Raw genomic sequence first — 27,817 nt, forward strand, 5'->3', positions numbered from 1 at the left:
ACAGAAAATAATACTTGTTCCTGTATTCTATAAAAGGGCTGTTAATGGGAGGTGGGTAGGGGGTGGAACCAAGGAATGGTGCTTTGGGGTGGGTAGGGGGGGGGGGGAGGGGAAGGAATGACTCAGAAGGGGGAGTTTCTGCACCTATTCTCTGAGAAAAAAAGCCCTGCTTAATCATACAACATTGCACCCAAATGAAAATGTTATCTTTTTTTTTGAGACAGAACTTTCTTTTGGTGGTATTTAATCACCACTGGGTTTTTTATTTTTTGCTCTTTAACCACTTCAGCCCCGGAAGGTTTTACCCCCTTCCTGACCAGGCCCTATTTTGTGATTCGGCACTGCGTTACTTTAACGGGAAATTGCGCAGTCGTGCGACGATGTACCCAAAATAAATTTACGTCCTTTTTTCCCATAAATAGAGCTTTCTTTTGGTGGTATTTGATCACCAGTGTGATTTTTATTTTTTGTGCTATAAACAAAAAAAGAGTGATAATTGTGAAAAAAAAAAAACATATATTTTTTTCATTCTACTATAGGACATTCCCCCCCCCCAAAAAAATAAAAATAAAAATATAAATTTTTTAACATTTTAGGCCAATTTGTTTTCTGCTACATATTTTTGTTAAAAAAAAAAATCACAATAAGCGTATTTTGACAGGTTTACGCAAGTTATCGCCTCTACTAACTACGGGAAAGATTTATGTCATTTTTATTGTTTTTTTTTTTTACTAGTAATGGCAGCAATCTGCGATTTTTAGCGGGACTGCGACGAACAGATCGGAACCCTAACTGACATTTTTTACACTTTTGGGGGTACCAGTGACATTACTACAGTAATCAGTGCTAAAAATATGCACTGTTACTGTAATAATACCACTGGCAGGGAAGGGGTTAACCCTGTGGGTGATCAAAGGGGTTAATATATGCCTACGTGCTTACTAACTGTGTGTGTGTGTGTGGGGGGGGGGGGTTCTCTGACAGGCACAGACAGATCATAGTTTCAAATTAGATTTAATTGCTGATCTGTCCCTGCCTGTCTCACAGAAGATCCGCCTGCTTTGCTTACATAAGCAGGCGGGTCTTCTCTCCGTTTCCCAGACGATCACGGGAGGAAGGCAGCAATTGCAGCCTCTCCTCTCGAGGCCCGCCTCCCACTGTGTCTAAACACAGTATTCATAGTACTACGTTGACTGGATGCAGGGGAGCCACACTGCCGCAGTAATATTACTGTTGGCAGTCGGCAAACGGTTCATTATAAAAAGACAGAAATTTGTGAAAAAAGAAGGTTTTTCGTAGTTTCTGTTAAAAGTTTTGTTTGCAAATCTTTCTTCATATATGTAGGCCAAAATGTATTCTGCTAAATTTCTTTGGCAAAAAATAACCAAATCCATGTAAATTATCTTGGTTTGTGAAAGTTATAGAGTCTACAAATTATGGTATGTACAGTATATATTTGAAAATGAATACCTCCTCCTGATATACTGAATGCCTATCTAATTTCCTGAGACTCAGAAATGCTAGGACAGTAAAGATACCTCCAAAGTGACCCCTTTTTGAAAAGTAGACAGTCAAGGCTATGTAATAAGAGGCATGGTGAGTTTTATTGAAGTTGTAATTTTTTGTCACAATTTTTGGAAAATAAAGAATTTAAATAATGTGTTTTTTTCCTACAAAGATTCATTTTAACAAGTTATTTCTCACACACTGCATACACATACTTACAATTACACCATAAAAAAAACAAAACATAGAGGGGCCCAAAATCCAAAAAGCACCTTCAGGCATTCCAGGGGCATACTTTACACATCTAATTTCCTGACTACCTATAACATTTTTGGAGGAGGTGGAGCCTAAAAGGCAAACACCCAAAGGTATTTTCTAAGAGGCATGATGAGCCTTTTGAAGACTTCATTTTTTTGCCATAGGTTTCGGTTTTTGGAAAATGCAGAATAAAAATTAAAATGTTTTTTTTTTTTTTTTTACACAAAGTTGTAAATTACTAAGATATTTCTAACACACAGCATAGTTATACTTAGAATTACACCCCAAAATACATTCACATATGTGAGATTTATTTACACCTTAGATGGTTGCTTAATTTCTTCACATTCATCATTCGCCCAGTGAGTTCCACCTTTGCATTGTATTTGATAGCCCGTACAGCAGTCTGCTTTAGCCAGATATTTATCAGAGCACTTGTCCTCACTCCGGGCCTCCCAGAGAGACCCAAAATCCAAGAAGCTCCTTCAGGATTTCCAGGGGCATATATTACACATCGAATTTTCTAACTAAAAATCACTTTTTCTGAGGTCCTGTAACACCAAGACAGCAGAAACAACCCCCGAAATGACCACATTTTAAAGAGTAAACACCCCAAGGGTGAGTCTCTTCAAGACCTATTTTTTCCCCACAACTATTTGAAAAATGTTGAAGGAAAATTGAAGTATTTTTTTTACACAAAGTTGTTAATGGAATATTTCTCACACACAGCATGAGAAAACTTATAATTTTTACCCAAAATACATGCTACTCTTCCTCCCGAGTTTGACAATACCACATGTGCGAGACTTTTTCATTTTATGGACTGATTATGTAGTGGACATTGCATCTTGTGCATCACAGAATTCAGCCAATTGCGTCAAAACCAATGTACTGTAATAATTGCCTCTGTATGAGTGATCAGGGAATATAGCTTAGTGTAGTGTCACCAGCTTCTAGTGCAGTCCCAGTTTTTTTAAGATAAGCAAGCCTAGCCTACTGGTACATAGCTGCCCCCAGAAATGCCATGTTCACTGGCCAGGAACCAGAGGAAGCTGAGGAAGGGAAGAAAGAAATGTTTTGTTGGTTCCAGTAGTGCAGTTGTCCACAGGGGATGGCTGGGACTTGTGTTTTGCAGGTACATACTCAGTGGGATGTACAGATGGGTTAGTTCAGACAGTAGACAGAGACATAATCAGCAAACAGCCAAGGGTCAGTACAGGCAACAGGCAGAAACATGGATCATAAAAAGGCCAAGGTCAGTACAGGCAGCAAGCAGAGGCAACACTGCAGTGGTGTTGTGGTGATCAAAAACATTGTTGCTGGTTTTACTGGTCTGGTGAAAATGGGAATAGTGTGGTGAAAGTCAAGGACACTGTTGCTGTCATACACAAGCTTGGTGACACTGGGACTGGTGTGGTGGTGATCAGGGACACTGCAACTGAAGTTGCAGTGATCAGAGACACTGAAACTGGTGTGGCGGTGATCAGGGACAATATTACTGGTATGGTAATGATCAGGGACACTGTAACTGGTGTGGTGGTAATAATCATGGACAATTTAAATGGTAAAGTAGTGATCATAGACAAAGCAACTAGTGTGGTGGTGATCAGGGACAATATGATTGGTGAAGTGGTGATTATAGACAAGGAAACTGGTGTGGTAGTGTTCAGGGAATATGACTGGTGTTTTAAGAATGCTTCTGGTTGGTGGTCATGTTTGGGAAAAAACCTTGGAAGTAGAAAACTTCTTACAGCCAACAAAATTTTCATCACGGAAACAAGAAATGCATAGGTTTGCTCAGTCATTGAAGGGTAGTACAGGGTACATATGCATTAATTATAATTTTAGTTTTTTGTGGCTTTAAGATGGATACTAGTGATGAAGTGAACTGCCCTGGATTCAGTTCAAAAGGGGTTTGGCAAACTTCAAATAAGTTTGGATGTCAAACCCAAACCCCAATTGAATCAAGGGAAGCTGAATCTGTCGAATTAAAAACACCCATTTTCTGGGCTAATAGGCCAGAACAGTCACACAACCTCAGTTTGGTCCAAACTTGTGTTTTGTCTGAACCTTGGGCTCATCCCTACGGGATCAAAAGAGATGGAAAAATGACAGTTGGATGGAAAAAGTAAAACAAAAAAAATGACAGTTACCAGAATGCAATGTGCAACCTCCTTGTAGTCAGTCTGTGCTGACCATCAGCCCAATAAGGCAAATAGGAATGGTAAGCACCAGCACATAGCAATCTTTTTATGTAAATTAGTAGAAAACTATATGTCATGCCACATCACGATAAGTCACATTGATTTGCTTTTCTCTTGCAATATTAAATAAGCAAACTTGGCTTCTGCTATATGTCCAGAAGGCATGTCCATTGCCCTTATAAACTTCGTGCAACGTACATTGTTTTTGATGAGCTTTCCTTTATCAAAAATTCTCTTAACTAAAGAACATTAGAACTTTTTGTTCCCTGTCCTGTGAACCTCTAGATGAAAGTGCATTTGCAAAGCCATCAGCGTCACCACAATGGCTCCACACCCAAATAGCAAACAGTCATAAAGATAATATTCAAAACTGTCCCTAAAACTAAAGACATAAATAGCCATCTCTACTTTCTAAATTAGGTTGCAGTATATGAATAGTGCATTTACAAGCAGGCCATAAATTATGTTTCTAAATGTCAATGCCTTGATTTATCCACTACTATTGTTAGAAAATATATTGAGCTTGACTGCAAAGCACATTTTCAGAAGCACTTCAAGCCTTTGCCATCAGTTTAAAGAAGGCAGATTCTTTCAATGACATTTTTCTCGTATCAAATTCATTGGGTACCTAATTACTCAATTTAGATCAAAATTGAAAAGTATTTTTAAAGTTCAACTATAAGGAAAAACTTTTCTTTTAGTTATGGACAGTGCAGAGAAGGGTTAAGCTGGCCTTAACCAAGTACAATTATCAAATTAACATTTGTGTGAACAATTGTATGAAACTTCTCAATATATTTGAAGACTTGAAAATACCTAAAAATGTTGTTTGTGTTTCAGATTCAATTATGGAAGGAATAGACTTTCCGAACAAAAAACATATACGCTGTTAGAAATTAGTCTGTTTGAGAAAAATTTTCCATCCCATTCCTTCTAATTTTCTCATCACTCCAGGGAAAAACTAACAATGATTTGGCCACACTAGGATGGGCAAATGGTTTGGCCCGATTATGAGTTCGGGCTGAAGATTTGCCTGTTTGGCCTTTCGCAGGGTGTTCAACAGGTGTTCCTCCCGACGAACACCCTGCGATACAATGAGCGCTGCACAGTGCATTCTGCGCCCTGATTAGGGAAAGTTTTGCCTAATCAGGGCACAGTGTAAGCTGGTTGTTAAGGAGCGGGGCTTTGGAAGCTGGTCGCGCTTCCTTAACGACCAAAGAGTCATCAGCTGTCAATGGGTTTCCCCGCTGACAGCTGAATAAAAAAGAAAGGGCCAGTAAAAAAAAAAAATACAGAAAAAAATGGCGTAGGGTCCCCCTCAGTCCATACCAGACCTTTCAACTCTGGTATGGATTTGGAGGGGAACCCCACGTCAAAATTAGAAAAATGTGTGGGGTCCCCCCAAGCTTCATACCAGACCCTTATCTGGGCATGCAGCCTGGCAAGTCAGGAAAGGAGGGGACGAGCGATCGCCCCCCCCCTCCTGAACTATACTAGAACACATGCCCTCAACATTCAACATGGGGGGTGGGTGTTTTGGGGCTGGAACATGACTTCAGAAGGGGTGGTGCCACCGGTTGACATAACCAGGTGGCCCTGCCCCTTTTTTCTATAAGAAATATCAAAACGCAGAGCAGATATATAGAGGGAGGCCTCCCAGGAGGCGAGAGCGTTTTTCATTTTTTTCTATTTCAGGTCAGTGGGTGGTGTGATTGGCGATGGATTTACATCGAGGGACACTATTTTTTTTATTTTTTAATAAAGGAATTGTAAAAAACTGTCTCATATGGTTTTTACTTTTGTACACTTTTTTTGTGAATGGATAGGGGTACTATGTACTCGATACCCATTCACATAGGGGGCTGGGATCTGGGGGCCCCCACATCAAATATCTTCGACGTCACACGTCATTTCCGGCACTTGGAGCCAGAGCCGTGGAACGTGGAAGCTTCCCGGCGAACATAACACTGATCGCGGACAGCCTGCATCTTCCCTGTGAGTCTCTACATTTTCCCTTTCACATGTTTTTTGGATATGGTACCTAGGGGTCTCCTTCTCTCATTTTCTTTCCGAGGACCATACGACCCATCAGGAAATTAGAAGGAATGGTGAAACCCCTAAACGGTACCCTCCCGCAGAAAAGCCATATCGGGTTGTATAGTAGGGTGTGACACCTAGCGGCCACGCTGGTGGTTGCAACCCGAAATCACCCCATTCATTTCTCTTTGAATTTTTATACAAGCAATTAACTCTATCATTCAAGTTTTTTTTTTTGCTCATAGCAGCACTTATTATTTAATCCTCTTAATTTCTCACTGGGCACCATCACTTTTACTTTATTGTGAGAATGGTTATACACTTCACTTGATATTCTTTAATAAACACCACTACTTTGTTTTAGCCTTGTGTCTTCTTTACACCAGCACTAATGCAGCATATTATTGCACTATTTAAAGGCACAAGGTATATTTATATTTTCTATCACAACTGGTCTCTGTAAAGCAAATTGTAAGGCACTTTACCAAATAAAGTGTGAACCACGTCTGCACTTCACAAATCATATTTATTTATTTATTCATAGCACATTTAAGTGGTAATATTTTACACCACTATTCACGTCAGCAAAGTATATTATCGCTAAACCTTTTATGACACGGTAGCGCCGTTCACAACCCCACTTGCACACACTTCATTTTCTAACCCAATTTTTTTGGGTTTGGTTGTTGGCAGCTTACACCGCGATTCTCAAATCGGCATTCACTGTACAGTCCATACCGCTGGTCACCCTTGTCTTAATTACACATACTTATATGTATTTTACATTTAGACATATATAGGTGTTATAGGAGCGGAGCCATATTAGTGTAAATGATTTAATTAGCGCAAGCATATATTTCTGCTACTATCACACCTATATATGTCTAGGTGTATATATACATATAAGTATGTGTGTATATATACCCATATACACAAGTTCAGATGCTTGGCCTGCCTCCAAAAACCCCCAAAAAATGCCTGCAACAACACACCTGGGCGTTTTTTTTTTGGCGCTAGAGTTTTTTTGGGCATTTTTTTTGGTTCTTTGGAGGCAGGCAAAACATCTGAACTTGTGTATACGGGTATATATACACACATACTTATATGTATATATACACCAAACATATATAGGTGTGATAGTAGAAGAAATATATGCTTGCGCTAATGAAATCATTTACACTAATATGGCTCCGCTCCTATAACACCTATATATGTCTAAGTGTAAAATACATATAAGTATGTGTGTATATATACCACTATACACAAGTTCAGATGTTTTGCCTGCCTCCAAAAACCCCCAAAAAATGCCTGCAACAACACACCTGGGCATTTTTTTTTGGGGGCTAGTGTTTTTTTGGGCATTTTTTTGGGTTGAGATGCTTCTCGTTGAGTGGGCTGTCACCGCCTCCGGAGGAGCCAAACCCTCTACACAATAAGCTCGTTGAATAGCAGACACAATCCAGGCTGCAATGGACCTTGACGAGGCCCGCTTTCCTCTATTTTTGGCTGAGAAAAGGACGAAGAGGTTATCCGATTGTCTGAAAGAAGATGTTGACTGATGTTGACTGAAGATATTCCATTAGAGTCTTCCCTACATCCAAGGGATGAGGTTCATTATCCTCGGAAGATCGAAAGGTAGGAAGCACAATCTCCTGGTTTTCATGAAAAACCAATGATACCTTCGGATTAGAATTGAGCATCGGAATTAGGACAACTCGATCCGGAAAGAACGCGAGGAAAGGTTCTTTATGACCAAGGGAACTGATCTCAGAAACTCTTTTGGCTGAAGTGATCGCCACTAAAAAGGCTGTTTTAATGGTAAGTTCTCTGATGGAGTCCGTCAAACTAGTTCTTGAAAGGACGTTAAGGACAAGAGGAAGGTCCCATTTCAGGAACCTTGGCTTCCTCTGAGGTCTTGGCCCAGGAGAACCCAGAGAACACCGATAAGGCTGATATTTGCACCCTGAGAGTCCTAACTGATAGAGATTTGTCCAGTCCTGCTTGAAGGAACTTCAGAACTTCTTGAACTCAAAAATTCAAGGAAGGATTCCCCTCCGGATACGTTAATTCCAAGAATCTAGACCAGACTCTGCAGTAAACTCTGTTTGTGCTAGGTCTTCTGGAGTTCATTAAGGTAGGGATTGCCCCAGGAGGGCATCCGAGTGACTCCAACCTCTCCCTCTCAAGAACCAGACCGTTAACCTGAGCAAAGCGGGGCAGGGGTGTAATGTTGTTCCCTGCGAGAGAAGGTCTGGTTTGAGGGGCAGGGGAATCAGGCTCCGATAACTGAGTTGCAGGAGAAGTGGAAACCAGGGCCTGTTTGGCCATTGAGGGGCTACCATGACAATCTCCACATCTTCTGCTTGGAGTCTCTGAAGGAATCTGAGGATGATGGGAAATGGGGGAAAGGCATATGCCCTGCTAAATTCCCATCTGTCGGTCAGAGCATCTGTTCCGCAGGATTGGTGACACCTGCTGCGTGTGAAGTACCGGTCCAGCTTGTGGTTGCATGGAGATGCAAACAGGTCTACTTCGGGTGAGACCCCTAGAGACAGAATCCACTTGAATGAGTCGATGTGGAGAGACCACTCGTTGTGATACAACTGGACTCTGGAAAGGAAATCTGCCTGGACATTCTGTGGCCCCGACAGATGGCCTTGGGCCCATGTCATGATTGGGTCTATCTCCTGAATAAGGGAAAGACTCCTGGTTCCGCCCTGTCTTTTCACATAAGCCACTGCCGTGGTGTTGTCCATTCGAAGAAGCACGGATTTGCCTTCTATTAGAAGGAATATCCTGTAGGATGGAACCCAAAGGTGGGCCTCCTGCACAGAAAAAGCGGGGGAATGGGATGTTTCTGATGCTCTTATGTAAACAGTACAGACATATAGTCAAATATTAAAGTAAAGCAGAAGATGTAGATAGAATAAAAAGATATATCCTTTATTAACACATATAAATCACATATAAAATTTACAAAATTGTATACGGCATATATACATATCTCCAGATGCCTGTTAAAGACAAAAGAACAAAAGAGCAGATCCAACTTCAGTTTGTGCCATGCACATGTGCTGGGGAACTGAAACTTGGACCCAAAAACCCCTACGCGTTTCGACTAAGTAGTCTTCCTCAGGGGGAAAGGTGGTCCAGAGTTCCTCAGAACATATATCTAAACATACAATGTAGAGAAGAGATTCACATTAACTGACATATTAAATATCAAAATTATGTAGAAAGGCCATTATGTATTGTACACTTACATTCAATATTGGTAATTGCACTTAGAAGGTCTGCACATGTAGCATATTCTGCAGGTCTCCCCTCAGTGACCCCCAAGAAAGGAAAGAGTCCGATCCAAGTCAGGGGACCACAAGGGGCAGGAGCAATGAAGGGCCGAAGCCGAACCTGATGGAGACATGGCGGGGTGGCAGGTAGGTAGGTAGGTAAATATATATATAAATGTAAAGGACTTGTAAGTCCAAGTACCTGCTTCAGTTGTCAGTCAATAGTCCCCCGAGCACAAGAAAGGACAAGGGGATGACTATGTAGAGAGGCCAAACAAAAAAATATATTAAAAAGCAAGAGGAGGAAAAATCACTCCTCAAAAGCAAGAAACAACGATCTCCAAACTAAAATAAAAAAAAAAAAAAAAAAAAAAATAAAAAAGGAAAAAAGGGGAGGGAAGGAGATAGAGTGAAAGGAGAAGTAGATGCAAAGAGGAGGTGAGACAACAAGGAAAAAATGTATAGTGTGTGTTAAGAATTGCCAAGATGAGCATGAATGAATAGAACAAAAGACCAAGAATAAAACATACCTGCTTTTGGAACTCGACAAACGTACCTCCCCACAGAAAGTAGGGAATGAGCACCTGAGCCGAGAAGTCAGGTATATAAGGGAAAGAAAGACCCACCTCTCGCCTCCATGTACCAATCCCGCCATGTCGCCACCAAGGTGAACGCCCACAGCCATCGCCCACTGGTGGAGAAAAACCCCACCTGCCCCCCGTAGCAGACATCCCCCAGACCGCCCCGAGCCAAGGCGGTCAAACTCCTATCCCGACTAACTCCCTTGAAAACACATCCTAAATATACGGAACTTGAGAGTAAATTAAAAAATGATTTAGAACAGTATAATAAACAAATTCTTATTAAAAAAGATAAAAAGTTTGATCGGGACAGACGGGCCTTCTCCCATGGTAGAGCTTATCTCTGGAACATACAAGAGATGAAAACAAACATGAGACCCTATCAGAGGCAGGATCCTTTGGTCACACTCTCTTCATCTTTTTCCTCACAAAAACACCGTCCCAATGTTAATGAATCCACAAATCGTAAAAGAGGTCTTTATCACCTGGAATCCTCTCTTGACTCTAGTTCCAAGAGACGGACCACTGACCCAGACAACTCTCACTCTCTTTTAACTTATGACACATCTAATATACCCAATGTAGGCTCTATAAATGCACTTACACAGGTCTCCTCATCAGAAGCACAACTTCTTGGTTCCCGTGATTTGGGAGCAACCCCCAAAATACGGGTAGATACTCCAGCACCTTCCCTTATGTCCACACCGGCTTTTTCCCACCTCACCAATGCGCACAAGCCTCACAAAGGACACAGGCAAATAGATACATACATGATACAGACACAACAGAACAAGAAAGACTAAAGGTAATCAATCTTTCCACACGGGAATTGACGACCGAGGAGATCTCTGTTTTGTCCTTGGGACTTAATTTCTGTACATCACAGAATATTGACAAATTTTCAGTTATCAAGGACCTGCAACTCTTTGCTCGTAAGATTATTTTACAATTACCATATACTAAAACTTCGGAAAATCGGGACGCTTCCCCTGAGCGTCTTACTGCCCAGGAGAAGCGAGCCCTGAGAGATCTAACATTATTACATGAGGAGGGTGATCCACGGGACCTCATAGATCGTATTGACCTTGAGGGTCTCCTGGATATCCCTTCCACATCGGAGTCTTCGGAACAGGTCAAAAATCCTCTAAAAAGGAAGTCACAAAAATTTCCTTCTGTTTACTCTAATCCAAATGTAGCAGCCTTCCTTCAGTGCGTAACTAAAGCCATTGAGGCAATCAAAACTTCATCAACATCAGATCTGAATATGCCCCTTGAACATCATCAGGCTCTTGATTCTTTGGCTAGAGACAAGTCTATAATTATAAAACCAGCAGACAAGGGCGGAAACACGGTGGTCATGGACGTGGAACAGTATAAAACTATGTGTCTTAAAATACTAAACAATCAAGAATGGTATTGCTCCATTAGTATGGATTTAATTACACACTTCTATAACAAATTTTATAGATTAATAGAAAAAGGTTTATCCAATAAAGTAATTACCAAGGACACATATGATTTCATCAACAATCGACACCCTAGACTACCGTGTTTTTATGCACTTCCTAATGTTCATAAGTCTCTCACTTCTCCCACAGGCAGACCTATTATTTCGGGCAACTCGAATATATACGAAAATGCCAGCATTTACGTGGATTCTTTCCTCCGCCCCTTTGTCATAGGTCTTCCTTCCTATGTCAAGGACACGGGTCATTTCCTTTCCTGTATAGATGGCATCCACGTCTCGAAGGGTACCTATTTGGTCTCCTTTGACGTGGAGGCCCTCTATTCTTCCATTCCCCACTCCAAGGGCCTCGAGGTCATTCGAGACTTCTTCAGTCTGAGCACCACTCACCCTGTTGGTGAATTCCAGTTTGTTTTGGATTTATTACGTTACATTCTTTCCCATAATGTTTTTTCTTTTGATGGTTCCCACTTCCTCCAGGTACAGGGCGTAGCGATGGGGACTTGTTGTGCCCCATCCTACGCCAATTTGTACCTGGGTTAGTGGGAACGTCAGCTCCTCCATTCGGATGAGTTCTCTCGTTTTTCCCAACATTTTGTTTTATGGTTACGTTACATAGATGACGTTTTTGTTTTGTGGGATGGACCACTCCCCCTTCTTCAGGAATGTCTTACTGCCATGAATTTAAATCACTTCAATTTATCATTCACCATGTCATATAGTTTGGATAAAATATCTTTTTTGGATGTAATGATAGAAGTTGCCCCCGATGGCTTTCTGACCAGTGATCTGTTCAGAAAACCGTCGGCAGGCAACACTATCCTGAGAGCGGACAGTTTCCATCCCAAACCTCTCATTCAGTCTATACCTTACTCACAGTTTCTGAGGCTGCATCGTATTTGCAGTGACAATGACAAATTCAGACAGGCAGCTTTTCAACTACGAAACCGCCTATTACATAGGGGTTATTCAAAAAACTGTCTACGTAAGGCCTACAATAAGGCGGCCTCCAAGGATAGATCCTCTCTTTTAAAAAATAGGGCAATGGACAACATGACCATTAAGCAACCTTTGCGTTTTATCACTACTTACAATTCTCAACACAATATTATTCGTAAGCACCTTTCTAATTTTTGGCATCTCTTGCAAGCTGACAAAAAAATTGCACAACTGTTACCCCCCAAGCCACTAATAACGTTCAGAAGACCTACATCTCTGAAAGATAAATTAGTTTCAAGTTCCTTTTCCTCCTCCATCTCGGTGGAAGATATGGGGAAGGCCAAGGGAACATACCCCTGTGGTGGGTGTCAATGGTGCCCCTTTCTCCTAAGTTCCAGATCTCACATATTACCCAACGGTCAAAAACACAGTTTGAAACATCATGTCAATTGCCTCTCAATAGGCATTGTCTACCTTCTAAATTGCCCATGTGGAGCCTTCTACATAGGCAAGACAAAAAGGGAATTTTGGAGAAGGATAAAAGAACATGTGACTTCTGCGGAGATAGGGGACCCATACACCACTATAGGTAAACATATTGCTAACAATCATGGCTACCATATGCCTAAACTTACCTTTTGGGCTCTTGAGGCTATGACACCTGAACAAATTGAAAGGGGGGGCGACTGGAATAAGTCGCTCCTACAAAAAGAAGCGAGATGGATACACTCTTTAAAGGCTAACATATTTCCTGGGCTGAATGAAATTGTCAGCTTTAAACCCTTTTTAGATGGTTTTGTATCTGGTCGATCTGAACATCTCATGTAATCCCACAATGACCATGTTTCCCTTTTTTCCTCTCCTTCCTTTATATTTATTTATCCTCACCCATGTATTTTTAGTTATTTTTGAAATACATCCTTTTTTTTTTTTTTTTTGTTTATGTTTATTGTAATTTGTACATTCATTCATTATGTATTATTTTCCTTTTCATTTTTATCTTTTTGTTTTATTTATTTTCTTTTCCCTGTTCATCCAGATTCCTCTGCATGATTTTCTTAGTATTAGATCATGGACTGCGCATGTCTGCACTCTCCCACTCTCGGATCTTCTTTTTGGGAGTTCCTCCTCCTTTCTAGGGACCGCCCGGCACATGTGGCCCGCCCTCCTTTGGGAGGTGTCGGGGCTAGGAGGTTCCCCCCTTTGGGGTTGGGTCCTTCCTTTCCGGTGGTCGTACACCGGATACTGTGTCGGCGTGGCATTCTTTCCCCTGGTTTGCCCCGTTCCAAGATGGCCGCCGGACCATTTCCGGCTCCTGTGATGAGGTCACTTCCGTCCTGTCGGGCCGGATGTGTACCTCCGCCATGATGGGGACTCCATCGGAGACCAGCTAGCCCCATTATCGGCAACACATGACCGCCTTGGCTCGGGGCGGTCTGGGGGATGTCTGCTACGGGGGGCAGGTGGGGTTTTTCTCCACCAGTGGGCGATGGCTGTGGGCGTTCACCTTGGTGGCGACATGGCGGGATTGGTACATGGAGGCGAGAGGTGGGTCTTTCTTTCCCTTATATACCTGACTTCTCGGCTCAGGTGCTCATTCCCTACTTTCTGTGGGGAGGTACGTTTGTCGAGTTCCAAAAGCAGGTATGTTTTATTCTTGGTCTTTTGTTCTATTCATTCATGCTCATCTTGGCAATTCTTAACACACACTATACATTTTTTCCTTGTTGTCTCACCTCCTCTTTGCATCTACTTCTCCTTTCACTCTATCTCCTTCCCTCCCCTTTTTTCCTTTTTTTTTTTTTTTTTTATTTTTATTTTAGTTTGGAGATCGTTGTTTCTTGCTTTTGAGGAGTGATTTTTCCTCCTCTTGCTTTTTAATATATTTTTTTGTTTGGCCTCTCTACATAGTCATCCCCTTGTCCTTTCTTGTGCTCGGGGGACTATTGACTGACAACTGAAGCAGGTACTTGGACTTACAAGTCCTTTACATTTATATATATATATTTTTATTTTTTTTATTTTTCCAATCTATATATATATATATACACATATATATTTCTTTGGACTATTTTTGAAAAATAAATTTGGATTCTTTTGAATATTTTTTTCTCCCTCTGTATAGTCTAATATACATTTTTTTTTTTTTATTCAATTTTCCTTTTCTTTTTCGTTTTTCCTCTTCTTTTTCTTTTCACTCTATCTCTTTTTCTTCCCCTTTCCCCTCCTACCTGCCACCCCGCCATGTCTCCATCAGGTTCGGCTTCGGCCCTTCATTGCTCCTGCCCCTTGTGGTCCCCTGACTTGGATCGGACTCTTTCCTTTCTTGGGGGTCCCTGAGGGGAGACCTGCAGAATATGCTACATGTGCAGACCTTCTAAGTGCAATTACCAATATTGAATGTAAGTGTACAATACATAATGGCCTTTCTACATAATTTTGATATTTAATATGTCAGTTAATGTGAATCTCTTCTCTACATTGTATGTTTAGATATATGTTCTGAGGAACTCTGGACCACCTTTCCCCCTGAGGAAGACTACTTAGTCGAAACGCGTAGGGGTTTTTGGGTCCAAGTTTCAGTTCCCCAGCACATGTGCATGGCACAAATTGAAGTTGGATCTGCTCTTTTGTTCTTTTGTCTTTAACAGGCATCTGGAGATATGTATATATGCCGTATACAATTTTGTAAATTTTATATGTGATTTATATGTGTTAATAAAGGATATATCTTTTTATTCTATCTACATCTTCTGCTTTACTTTAATATTTGACTATATGTCTGTACTGTTTACATAAGAGCATCAGAAACATCCCATTCCCCCGCTTTTTCTGTGCAGGAGGCCCACCTTTGGGTTCCATCCTACAGGATATTCCTTGTGAAACAATTTCGGGATGGATGCACCCCCACTACTTATACCTTTTTACTGAGCTTTTCTTCCTTATTTGCCTTCTATTAGGTGGTGGAAAGCTTGAAGAGCTAGAAAAGCCGCACGAAGCTCCAGGACGTTGGAAATCAGGGAGTGGGCTTGTGGAGGCCATCTCCCTTGAGCCACCTCTGCCATGCAATGGGCTCCCCGGCCAGAGTTGCTGGCGTCGGTTGTAATGATGACCCACGTGATGGGAACAAGAGAATGGCAATTGAGCAGGTTCTTGCGTTGGAGCCACCATAATAAGCTGCTCCTCATGCCGTGGGAAATAAAGATACGCTGCTCGCGTTCTTCCGGATTCCACTGCCGAAGGAAGCCCCTTTGAAAGGCCTGCATTCGCCACAGTGCCCACTTGACCATAGGGGCCGTCGAGACCATAGTGCCGATGATCTTGAGACACTGGGATGCCATCAGAAAAGAGGAGAGGGCTGGAAAGATCCTCTCCCGAACCACCGAAATTTTCTCTAGAGGCAGAGAAAGTGTATTCTGAACTGTGTTGAATTGAGCCCCTAGATAGACCAGATGTTGAGAGGGCTCCAGATGACTTTTTTGAAGATTCAACAACCATCCGAACTCCCTGAGAATTGTGGTGACCAGGTCCCTGTGGGACAAAAGTTGATCCCTGTCTTGTGATAACAGTAGAAGATCATCTAAGTAGTGATGTAGACGTACACCTTTTGTTCTGATAAGAGCTACCACAGCCAGAAGGACCTTGGAAAACACCCTTGGGGATGTGGACAGGCCAAAAGGAAGGCAGATGAACTGGAAGTGTCGATGTTCTACCGTGAAACGGAAGTACTTGTGGAAGTTCACTGCTATAGGCACGTGGAAATACGCGTCTTTGAGATCTATTGACACTAGCCAGTCTCCTGGAAGCACTGCTTTCTGGATGGTAGATAAGGTCTCCATTTTGAACTTTTCGTTCTTGATGAAATTGTTGAGATAGGTGAGATCTATCCCAGGGCGCCAAGATCCATCCTTTTTCTGTACTAGAAAGAGGGGCGAATATACGCCTTGGAATCTTTCCTGCACGAGCACCGGAACTATTGCGCCCTGAGCCACCAAAGTGCTGACATAGTCGAGCAAAACACTTCTTTTCTCGTCCTGAGAAGGCAAGCGAGTGGGAATGAACCTGGACACGGGATTTGTTGAGAAAGTCCATGTGTGTCCTGTGGACACTGTCCTGATGGTCCAGAAGTCTGAGATTGAGGCCGCCCAGACACGCTGAAAGCGGAGCAGGCGTGCCCCCACCTGGCATGTCTGAACGGGCCCAATCTCAAAAGGACTTTGAGGTTTCTTGTCCGGAAGGTGCTGAGCCTCTGACCAGCTTACGAGAGGATGCTTGGCTGCCTTTCCAATTTTTTCTGTAATCTCGCCCAGGCCTGTATGAGCGGGCATCTCTTGAATGCTCTGCCAACTGCTTTCTTGGTTGCTGCTTCTTAGGGCCAAAGAGGCGCCTATCTTGGGGAAGGAAACCTGACTTTCCACCCGTCACTTTAGTAATTGCATTATCCAATTTGTTTCCAAATAAAGAGGATCCTTCAAAAGGCATTTTGCACCAAGCCTGCTTGGAAGCTGGGTCTGCCAGCCAGGGACGCAACCACAGGGCCCGTTTGGCTGTGACAGAAGCCAACATGGATCTGGATAAGAGACGTAAAACATCAATGGATGCTTCTCCAAGAAACACAGAAGCTAACTTCAATTCCTGAACAGGAGAGTTTTCCACTGCATCTTCAGACACACTCCTTAATTTTAGTTCAACATCAGAAACCCAGGTTTCCATGGCCTTAGACATAGCTGCTAATGCTAGCACAGGTTTACAAGCCGCACCGGTGCACCCCTCCTATTGCTTCCGCACTCACCGGAGGTATGTACCCCTACAGGGGTAACGGGCCTTATTACAGCGTGGTCTTTATGCGACTCCTATGGAAGGGGGGAGGGGATACCCCCTTTTTTACCGGATAATAGGATCTTCTCTTGAATGTATGCGATGATGATATACAAGAAAGAAGTGCCAATATAGTGATGTTCATAGATAGATTTAAAATACACGGACCGTCTCCAAGCAGCGCTGCTGTCTCTCCTTTTCCTGCCCCGCACACCTCTACAGTGAGCCCCACAGGACAAACCAGCTCCGAACGCACGGCTGCGCGTTCGGAGCTGGTTTGTCCTGTGGGGCTCACTGTAGAGGTGTGCGGGGCAGGAAGAGGAGAGACAGCAGCGCTGCTTGGAGACGGTCCGTGTATTTTAAATCTATCTATGAACATCACTATATTGGCACTTCTTTCTTGTATATCATCATCGCATACATTCAAGAGAAGATCCTATTATCCGGTAAAAAAGGGGGTATCCCCTCCCCCCTTCCATAGGAGTCGTTCGGAGCTGTGCGTTCGGAGCTGGTTTGTCCTGTGGGGCTCACTGTAGAGGTATGCGGGGCAGGAAGAGGAGAGAGAGCAGCGCTGCTTGGAGACGGTCCATGTATTTTAAATCTATCTATGAACATCACTATATTGGCACTTCTTTCTTGTATATCATCATCGAATACATTCAAGAGAAGATCCTATTATCCGGTAAAAAAGGGGGTATCCCCTCCCCCCTTCCATAGGAGTCGCATAAAGACCACGCTGCAATAAGGCCCGTTACCCCTGTAGGGGTACATACCTCAGGTGAGTGCGGGAGCAATAGGAGGGGTGCAGCTGTGTGTTTTTGCCCATCACTCACCCCACTCCAAAAAAGGCACTGCAAGCACTTTACTTTCACCCGAATAATCATTGGCGATCAACTATTTCTATATTGTTTTTTTATTCACAGACTCACTCAGCAAGCTAATAGATTGTTGGACTGTTTTCAGTTTATTCACCGCACGAGCACTATTTAAAGATTGCTTTTATTTATAAATGTGAATGCACTGTATTTATATTTTTAGCCTATGTTGTACGAAGTGTGATTTTATATTTATATTTATATTTGATCTTTCTGAGATTAACAGACTCCATATTTATGCACATTGCACCATACCACTTTAGAGACACCCCCACTAATTTATAAATATTAATTTTGATACTAGTATGATATTTTATTAATTTGCACCCTTGCACACAATTTAACCGCATTTACTGTAATTATCTGTTACCAGTAGTGATGTCGCGAACCTAAAATTCGCCGTTCGCGAACAGCGAACGCGAACATCGGCAAATGTTCGCGAACCGGCGAACCGGGCGAACCGCCATAGAGTTCAATAGGCAGGCGAATTTTAAAACACACAGGGACTCTTTCTGGCCACAATAGTGATGGAAAAGTTGTTTCAAGGGGACTAACACCTGGACTGTGGCATGCCGGAGGGGGATCCATGGCAAAACTCCCATGGAAAATTACGTAGTTGACGCAGAGTCGGGTTTTGATCCATAAAGGGCATAAATCACCTAACATTCCTAAATTGTTTGGAATAACGTGCTTTAAAACATCCAGTGTGTGAATACCATCAGGTATGATGTTTTATCGGTCAAGTAGTGTAAGGGTTACGCACGCTTCACAGTGACAGACCAAACTCTGACAGACCAAACTCCCCGTTTAACAGTCAGTCAGTCCATTTGCACAACCGCAAACTCCCCATTTGCACAAGGTTGGATACCAAGCTAGCCATGTCCCGTTCCTTGTCCTCACTGACATCATTGAAGGTCTCTTCCTCCACCCAGCCACGTACAACACTAAGGGTCCCCTAAAGGTGACAAAAAGCCCCCTGGGACGCCTGCTGTGGCTGGTATTCCACCTCCTCAAAGCCACCTTCCTCCTCTGACTTCTCTTCTTCAGACTCCTCTCTCTGCGTTGCCACAGGTCCAGCAATTGACAACGACAAGGCTGCTTCTGGTGGTGATGGGGACCACAACTCTTCCTCTTCATGCTCATCTACAGCCTGATCCAGTACTCTTCGCCGGGGCACGCTCCAGAAAAAACGCATATGGGATGAGGTCGATGATGTTGCCTTGGGTTCGACTGACCACCAGGGTTGTCACCTCCGCAAAAGGACGCATGGCATGAGCCTACAGCCATTGTTCATGAGCATTCAGTGACGCGGCCAAAAAATACCCAGCTCCGCAGAAAGAATTAAAGAAAATGAATGTTTTTTCTATGAAAAATTATCCTGCGGATCGCTTTTGGTCTGTTCACAATGAAGCAACGACCTTATCATCTGGGGTGTGCCAACACACTCCTAGAGGTGATCGCTTCATTGTGATACGCAAGCCCCTTCACCACGACAAGGTAACGATCACGAAGGGGAATTGACACATGTATGTGCCTTTTTTTTTGTTTTTTTGCAGCCACAGTGTAGCACCAGAGGCCAGAAAAATTAGGCATGTACACATGCATGAAAAAGTAGGTATTGTTGCAGCCGCTGCTGTAGCAGCGGCCTGAAAAATTTAGGTTTTCAAGGCAGAAAGTGCACTAAAACATTGCGGCTTGAACCGTAGTTGGTGGCGGAGACGTCACGTAAGTCATCCGGCATGCAGAGAATGATTAAATACAGCAGCGTGTGGACCATTTTTAGTCCAAGGCATCTCAGTCATCACCAGGCCTTTTTTAGTCAAATGCATCCCCCACTGTCAGTCCCTTCGGGATCCATGCCTCATTCATCTTAATAAACGTGAGGTAATCAAGACTTTTTTGACCTAGGCAACTTCTCTTCTCAGTGACAATACCTCCTGCTGCGCTGAAGGTCCTTTCTGACAGCACACTTGAAGCGGGGCAGGCCAGAAGTTCAATGGCAAATTGGGATAGCTCAGGCCACAGGTCAAGCCTGCACACCCAGTAGTCAAGGGGTTCATCGCTCCTCAGAGTGTCGATATCTGCAGTTAAGGCAAGGTAGTCTGCTACCTGTCGGTCGAGTCGTTCTCTGAGGGTGGACCCCGAAGGGCTGTGGCGATGCGTAGGACTAAAAAAGCTCCGCATGTCCTCCATCAACAAGACGTCTGTAAAGCGTCCTGTCCTTGCCGGCGTGGTTGTGGTGGTAGGAGGAGGATTACTTTCACCTCTTCCCCTGTTGGATTCCCGTTGTGCTGTGACATCACCCATATATGCTGTGTAAAGCATACTTTTCAATTTATTTTGTAGCTGCTGCATCCTTTGCGATTGCCTGTAATTGGGTAACATTTTAGAGACTTTCTGCTTATACCGGGGGTCTAGTAGAGTGGCCACCCAGTACAGGTCGTTCTCCTTCAGCCTTTTTATACGAGGGTCCCTCAACAGGCATGACAGCATGAAAGACCCCATTTGCACAAGGTTGGATGCCGAGCTACTCATGTCCAATTCCTCGTCCTCACTGATGTCATTGAAGGTGTGTTCTTCCCCCCAGCCACGTACAACACCACGGGTACCAGATAGGTGACAATGAGCACCCTGGGATGCCTGCTGTGGTTGGTGTTCCTCCTCCTCAAAGCCACATTCCTCCTCTGACTCCTCTTCCTCACACTCCTCTTCCAGTGTTGCCGCAGGTCCAGCAAGCGATGGTAAGGCTGTTTCTGGTGGTGGTGATGGTGACCACAACTCTTCCTCTTCCTCTTCACGCTCATCTACGGCCTGATCCAGCACTCTTCGCAGGGCACGCTCCAGGAAAAAAACATATGGGATGATGTCGCTGATGGTGCCTTCGGTGCGACTCACTAGGTTTGTCACCTCCTCAAAAGGACGCATGAGCCTACAGGCATTGCGCATGAGCGTCCTGTAACGTGGCAAAAAAATATCCAGCTCCGCAGAGGCTGTCCTAGCACCCCGGTCATACAAATACTCGTTGACCGCTTTTTCTTGTTGGAGCAGGCGGTCGAACATTAGCAGTGTTGAATTCCAACGTGTCGGGCTGTCGCAAATCAAGCGCCTCACTGGCATGTTGTTTCGCCGCTGAATATCTGCAAAGTGCGCCATGGCCGTGTAGGAACGTCTGAAATGGCCACACACCTTCCTGGCCTGCTTGAGGACGTCCTGTAAGCCTGGGTACTTCTGCACAAAGCGTTGCACAATCAGATTCAACACATGTGCCATGCACGGCACATGTGTCAACTTGCCCAAATTCAATGCCGCCAACAAATTGCTTCCGTTGTCACACACCACTTTGCCGATCTCCAGTTGGTGCGGGGTCAGCCACTGATCCACCTGTGCGTTCAGGGCGGACAGTAGTGCTGGTCCGGTGTGACTCTCTGCTTTCAGGCAAGTCAACCCCAAGACAGCGTGACACTGTCGTATCCGGCATGTGGAATAGCCTCTGGGGAGCTGGGGGGGTGCAGTTGGTGTGGAGCAAGACGCAACAGCAGAAGAGGACTCAGCCGAGGAGGTTAGCAAAGAGGATGGAGTAGGAGGAGTAGAGGAGGTGGCAGCAGGCCTGCCTGCAAGTCGTGGCGGTGTCACCAACTCCTCTGCAGCAGAGCCACGCATTCCATGCTTGGCAGCCGCCAGCAGGTTTACCCAATGCGCAGTGTAAGTTATATACCTGCCCTGACCGTGCTTTGCAGACCAGCCATCAGTGGTCAGATGGACCCTTGCCCCAACACTGTGTGCCAGACGTGACATGATTTCCTTTTCCACAATAGAGTACAGGTTGGGGATTGCCTTTTGTGAAAAATAATTTCGGCCGGGTACCTTCCACTGCGGTGTCCCAATAGCGACAAATTTTTTGAAGGCCTCAGACTCCACCAGCTTGTATGGTAAAAGCTGGCGGGCAAGAGTTCCGACAAGCCAGCTGTCAGACGCCGGGCAAGGGGGTGACTCTGTGAGATTGGCTTCTTACGCTCAAACATTTCCTTGACAGACACCTGACTGTGGGCAGGTGAGCAGGAACTGCTGAAGGTGAGAGGTGGAGGGGCGGGTTGTTGATAGGGGGCATGGAGGACAGCAGTGGTTGACGTGGCTGAAGATGCTGGACCAGGAGGAGGATGGTGGCTTTCAGTTTGTGTGCTGCTTTTACTCATGTGTTGATCCCATAGGCGTTTGTGATGTGAGATCATGTGCCTTCGCAAAGCAGTTGTACCTAGGTGGGTGTTGGACTTCCCATGACTCATGGCATCGCTGATATCAGAGGCAGACACAAAAAAAATGCCACACTGCTGAGCTTTGCAAGGACGGCATTCTGGTGGTGGCAACAGCTTGCGTTGATTGGCGTGCTGTCTGGCTGACCCCGGGTGCCGAATCTACATGCTGTCTGACTGCGCCACTAGCTCCTTGCGATGACCTCCTCCCCCTGCTTCCAACTCGTCTCCTCCTCCTCTCTGTCTCCCCATCTGAACTTTCCCCCTCTTCTTCTGCTCTTCGAGCAGGCACCCAGGTGACATCCACAGACACATCGTCATCATCAGCCGCTTCACTTGACAACTCAGCAAAGGCAGCAGCAGCAGGTACAACATCATCATCATCATCACAATGTACGTCCATGTGTATAATGCTGCCTGACTGAAACATATCCCCGTTATCTACATCCTCTGGCACTAATAGTTGCGCATCACTTATTTCTTCCAACTGATGTGAAAATAACTCCTCTGATGGATCAAGTGAAGCGGCTGTGGTGCTAGTGTTGGTGGTGGTGCCGGCGGGCTGGCGAGTGGTAAATTGAGAGGTGCCCGAAGCTGAGCTGGAGGAGGATGGTGCATTAAGGTTCCGAGCGGAAGCTGTAGACGATTGGGTGTCCTGTGTAAGCCAGTCAACTATGTCCTCAGAATTTTTTGAGTTCAGGGTCTGTGGTGGCCTCTGAACACTGGGCATTATTCTAGGGCCTAAGGAAATCACAGCACCACGACCACGACGGCCCTTGCGGGGTGGCCTGCCTCTGCCTGTCATTTTTTTTTTTTAATGTGTTGTACTATGAGTGCAAGGTGCTGTGCCACCCTATAGGAGTGTTGGGCAGTGGGTACAGTACACTCTGTGGACCTGACAGTCACTGGCACCCAGGCAACTGCAATTATAAAAAAAATATATATATATTTTTTTTACTTTGCAAGCTGCTGTGCCACCTTATATATCAGTGGTGGGTGGGCAGTGGCACAGTACACTCTCTGTGGACCTGACACCAGTCACTGGCACCCAGGCAACTGCAATTATAAACAAAATATATATTTTTTTACTTTGCAAGCTGCTGTGCCACCTTATATATCAGTGGTGGGTGGGCAGTGGCACAGTACACTCTCTGTGGACCTGACACCAGTCACTGGCACCCAGGCAACTGCAATTATAAACAAAATATATATTTTTTTACTTTGCAAGCTGCTGTGCCACCTTATATATCTGTGATGGGTGGGCAGTGGCACAGTACACTCTCTGTGGACCTGACAGCAGTCACTGGCACCCAGGCAACTGCAATCAAAAAATATATATATTTTTTTTTACTTTGCAAGCTGCTGTGCCACCTTATATATGAGTGGTGGGTGGGCAGTGGCACAGTACACTCTCTGTGGACCTGACAGCAGTCACTGGCACCCAGGCAACTGCAATTAAAAAATATATATATATTTTTTTACTTTGCAAGCTGCTGTGCCACCTTATATATCAGTGGTGGGTGGGCAGTGGCACAGTACACTCTCTGTGGACCTGACACCAGTCACTGGCACCCAGGCAACTGCAATTAAAAAATATATATATTTTTTTTTACTTTGCAAGCTGCTGTGCCACCTTATATATCAGTGGTGGGTGGGCAGTGGCACAGTACACTCTCTGTGGACCTGACACCAGTCACTGGCACCCAGGCAACTGCAATTAAAAAATATATATATTTTTTTTTACTTTGCAAGCTGCTGTGCCACCTTATATATCAGTGGTGGGTGGGCACACAGTGGCACTGCAGTGGGCACAGTACACTCTGTGGACCTGACAGTCACTGGCAGCCCAGGCAACTGCAATAATAAAAAATATTTTTTTTTTTCAATATGCAACAAGATGCTGTGCCACCGTATATATATCAGTGGTGGGCAGTGCACTGCAGTGGGTACAGTGCACTCTGTGGACCTGACACAGCACTCACTGCAATTATGACAGAGGAAAAAAAATATTTTTTAAAATGCAAGGTACTGTGCCTGTGCCACCCGAAATGAGTGTGGTGTGCACACAGTACAGTCTGTGGTAGGTCTGTGGCCTCTCACACACAGCGGGCAGGCAACTGCAGTGTACAATAGATATATATATATATATATATATATATATATATATATATATATATATATATATAAAGAAAAAACTCTATTACCTTACCAGCCCTTAAAAGGGCTTCTGGGGACACTAGATATATATATATATATATATATGTATATATATAAATAAAAAAAATCCTCAATTACCAGCCCTTAAAAGGGCTTTTGGGGACACTAGATAGATATATATATATATATATATATATATATATATATATAAGAAGAAAAAACTCAATTACCAGCCCTTAAAAGGGCTTTTGGGGACGCTAGATATATATATATATATATATATATATATATATATATATAAAAAAATACACAAATACCAGCCCTTAGAAGGGCTTTTTGGGGTGCTGTCCTTACAGCAGTAGTGGACCAAGAACACTGCAAGACCAGGAACACTGACTAACTGTCCCTAGCTTAACAGCAGCAGCAGCAGCAGCAGCTCTCCCTGCTCTCACTACACACACTGCTTCAGAATGATCTAAGATGGATGCTGCCCTTGCTTATTTATAGGAGGTGGGAGGGTGTGGGAGGGAGGTATGCTGATTGGCTGGAAATGTGCCTGCTGACTGTAAAGTTCAGGGTCAAAGTTTGCCTCAATGATGTATTATGGGGGGCGGACCGAACATCGCATATGTTCGCCCGCAGCGGCGAACGCGAACATGCTAAGTTCGCCGGGAACTGTCCGCCGGTGAACAGTTCGGTACACCTCTAGTTACCAGGCAGCGCCACTTTACCTCACCTTACCCACACATCCTGATATAGCCTTTCGGCCATATTTTGAGGTAGGCTGCAGCCTTTGCCAACCGTCCACAAGCGCGGATCCTTTTCTCTCTATTACAAGCCGCACCGGCTGTGATATAAATTCTCTTTAAATGCAGGTCCATTTTCCTATCCAGAGGGTCTTTAAAGGAAACCGCATCGTCCAGCGGTAGGGTAACGTGTTTTTCTAGTCTGGAGACTGCGGCATCAACTAGAGGAGCCGATTCCAGGTGACTGACCTCTTCTGGTTTAAAGGGATACAACTTAGCCAATTTGGAGGATAAGGAGGTCTTGCTATCCCCTTTACTCCATTCTTCCAGAATTACATCCTTTAATTCTGAAAGGAGCGGAAAGTTTAGCCGCTCTTTCCCCAGGTGTTTGAAAAACCTTCTCTGTTTTGCTTGTGGGGTAATGGGATCTTCCCATTTCAGAGCCTCTTTGACTGCTCTTATGAGAGGTGAAACAAGGGCGAAATCAAAGCCCCCAACTGCACCTTCCTCTTCTTCCGAATCACTTTCTGAGGACTTTCCGGAAGTGAAGCTTGGCTGAGAGGGACCTTGCTCTTCAGGAGCATCAGCAGGAGAGCTGGGAGTAGCAGGCCCAGGTGTGGGACTAGCACCCCACTCTTTCATGGATTGCTGGACAATCCGTTTCACCAGACATTCCAATCTCTGATCTTCAGACTCTCTCTCACCAGATGCACGAACGAAACAGGGCTCGCAAAGGGACTTGTCCTCCGGGACATGCGCCCCACAACCCCAACAGGCTCTCTGGGCCGTATGGCTACTGTGGCGGTGTGTGCGGTGTCTGGAGGAGGAATTTGAGCATATCCTTTCATGCCTGCTCCCTGATGGAGACTCATGGCGTCTTGACCTTGAAGATGATTCTCTTCGTGGCCTGACAGGGTCTCTTTCTTGACCAGACCTGGAAGAGCTGGGAGAAAGAGAAATCCAGGGAGACACAGGATTTAGCCATAAACCATGAGCCAGCATCCCTCCCTTCATATCCCCCTAGAATGTACCAGCACTCACCTGTTGTGAGAGGGCTGGCCACAAGGGGGCAGTGAAGCAGGATCCATGTTTCAGGCAAAAACCAGAACTGACAAGGAAGTAGAGCATACAGCGGATCACTACAAAGCAACGGGGAACATACAGGTGTTGTCTTAATATGCATCCAACCGCTCCCCCCCTGCACACCGCAGAAGGTATACAGCATCCAGCCCCCACATACCTGGATTCACACGGACAAGGTACCGGCAAGACGTCGCTATGCCCACAGTGCATTCCCAATTGCCCTGGAGCTGACAGGCGTTTACATTTTCGCGCCAGGATGACGTCAGCGACTACCGGCCGCGATCGCAAGTGCGCATGCGCGGACCGGGCCTCGCTTCCAGTCGCGGTGAAGTGCGCATGTGCAGGCAGCGAGCGGAGCTCCATTACCGCACAGCGCATGCGTCCGCCGGACTGAGCGGAGGGGAGCAGGAAGGAGATGGCTAGAACGCACAAAGCTTTCCAGCCGCCATTGGGCCACCAGGGATAGCAAAAGAAAGTAAGTTTGAGACATACAAACATAACAAAAACGCTGCCATGGAGGAGACAAATCTTCAGACCCTGTCAGGATATCCGTAGGCCATCCGAAGCACCGCACAGTTATCAGCCAAAGGGGATTTTAAATGTCACTCACCCGCCCATGGCTGGGCCCTGGACATAGACACCGACTTTCATTCTGAGGTAAGCCGACCAAATTCCAACAGGAAATAATCCAAATAGGGTCCTTGGAGGAGGACAAAAAGGGAACACTGGCTGTGCCTGCAAGCTGAAATTTATAGAGGGGGTCCTATACCATTGGAGAGGAGGCGGGGTTAACCCACACGTAGGCTGCCATGGAGACTGCCAGGAAATTCCTTTAGGCCTGAGAGGCAGAAGTGACTTTAGACGTCATTCCCATCCTCCAAGGGCATAGAGCCAAGTGGGGGCTATCTTGCCCTCACTTAGCTTCCTGCCCAGGCATCAGAAGTATCAGATCGGCTCCAGGCTCCAGTAAGCTCGGGAACAATGGGGAAGCAGCAGAAAGGCACCTCTCCCACAGGCTATAAAAGTGATCCCATGGCAAATCCGCCACTTGGACCACTTTTATATGGAAGACGACTGCCTGACTTAAACAAAGATACCAAGGTTATGGCAGCTAGCTGCTGCCATAACCCGGGTAATTAACATCAAAGTCATGATGTACATTTACAACTAGGCGGTCGTCAAGCAGCTGTATTGGACCTGAGATAGAGAAATACAAAGTAACTGCTGTTATTTTTTGTATTTACTCTGTTTTATTAATCTTCAGATCAAAGGGGTGAGCTATGAACTACTTATGATGTCAGTTCAAGCAACTTAGCAACGATAATAAAATGTATTATTATTTAACTCTGTATTAACCCATAATTTACCCTGACCAGCCCTAATTAAAGTGATTGTAAAGTCTTGTGTTTTTTTTTTTTTAATAACAAACATGTTATCCTTACCTCCTCTGTGCAGTTGGTTTTGCACAGAGCAGCCGATAATCCTCCTCTTCTCAGGTCCCCTTTCACTGCTCCTGGCCCCTTCCTCCTGTTGAGTGCCCCTACAGCAAGCAGCTTGGTATAGGGGCACCCGAGCTTAGCTGCAGCTCTGTGTGTCCATTCAGACATGGAG

The sequence above is a fragment of the Pelophylax lessonae genome (genome assembly GCF_965119305.1).
Source record: "Pelophylax lessonae genome assembly, chromosome: 4".
Lineage (NCBI taxonomy): Eukaryota > Metazoa > Chordata > Amphibia > Anura > Ranidae > Pelophylax > Pelophylax lessonae.